Genomic DNA, 1,418 nt, shown 5'->3' with positions numbered 1-1,418 from the left:
TGTTCAGAAACTTGCAGAGAAAGAGAGAGAGAAGGATTATGTTGAAGGAGAAGGAATGAGGTAATGGCCGGAAGCATATATTTTGTGATGGATTTTATAATACAGTTCGGATTTTTTCATTTTTATTTTTTGGGTTTATTTTTGGGTTTGTTAATGAACTGAAGAAGAACAAAGGTGGCTTGAGAATCTTTTGATTTTGTTTTCAGTAGGCCGTTGAATGGTGCATATTTGGAAAGTTTCTGTATCTCTTTTTCTTGTTCTTCTCATTGAATGTTTTTGTTAAAAATGGCAAGAGATTGCTTTTGGAATGATTTGATTTCCTTTTATATGGGTGTTCCGTATTCTTCCTGGATTCCACTTTGGAAATCTCTCATACAATCAATACACATCTAGGTCTTAGGAGTTTAGATATATTAGAAAAATTCTCATACAATTTGCTTGATTCATCAACTTCATTCCCAAAAGGAAATTGCTAAACCTCATCCTGTTAGTTCTTAATACTACCCTTTACAATAATTTTATAAAGCAACTTTTCGAAAATTCAAAGTTTCCTTTGCATATTTCAATATTCTCTCCTATTTTTTTTTTTTAAAATAGACACATGATATACTACATTGTTCATCCCTCAAGTTGCAAGCATAGTTTAAAAAGAAGTTAAACTAAGGGTTATTTGCACCATGCTTTCCTGTTATTATAAGAATTATAACTTGTGTTTTTTTTTAATAATCAAAATTACATTAGTTTTCTTATTAATTTTGTACCCATTACGAATTGGGCTGTAGTCAAATAACTCTGATGCTAGCCAAGCTATATTATGTAGAATTCCTATCAATCTTTATGGTATGATATTTGTAATTTTTGCAAACCAAAATAACAATGAGGATGAATTTATAAGTTTTTGATGACCAAAAATGATGGTGATCTTTAACACACGTAGACCTAGTTTGACTATACATATGTTTTTAGTAACTTCACACGCCTGCCCTGCCTCCTTTTTGGCATTGCAATGTGATAGCAGCGCATGATCCGCCGTATGATAGTGCCACTGCCAGATAATCTCATCCTAAGTATTTGCACTACATGTAGCAGAATCAATGCAATCTACATCGGCGACAGGACCTGTAAACAGTTAATTCCAACGCCCACATCATCATGGCATCCACCTTTACGTTCTTGCCCACTATTCATGGCCTGGTAAGTACCTTAGGTTGGTTGACGCCATCCATCTGCCCAAACAAATACAAGACAGGCAGCACCTTGAACCTGCTTCCGCTGCCTCATGAGCCTCCATTATGCTTCTCCAAGTGAACGAAGCCAAGCTACCTACCCGTGCAACGAAAATACTTTGGTTTGGGAAGTATTTTTCCTTTAGAATTCGGTTATCAAGGTAGTCTGGTTCTATCAAATATCAGGGGAGC

This window comes from Sesamum indicum, linkage group LG5 (assembly GCF_000512975.1).
Source record: "Sesamum indicum cultivar Zhongzhi No. 13 linkage group LG5, S_indicum_v1.0, whole genome shotgun sequence".
Classification (NCBI taxonomy): Eukaryota; Viridiplantae; Streptophyta; class Magnoliopsida; order Lamiales; family Pedaliaceae; genus Sesamum; species Sesamum indicum.
Note: the sequence above shows the minus strand (reverse complement) of the source record.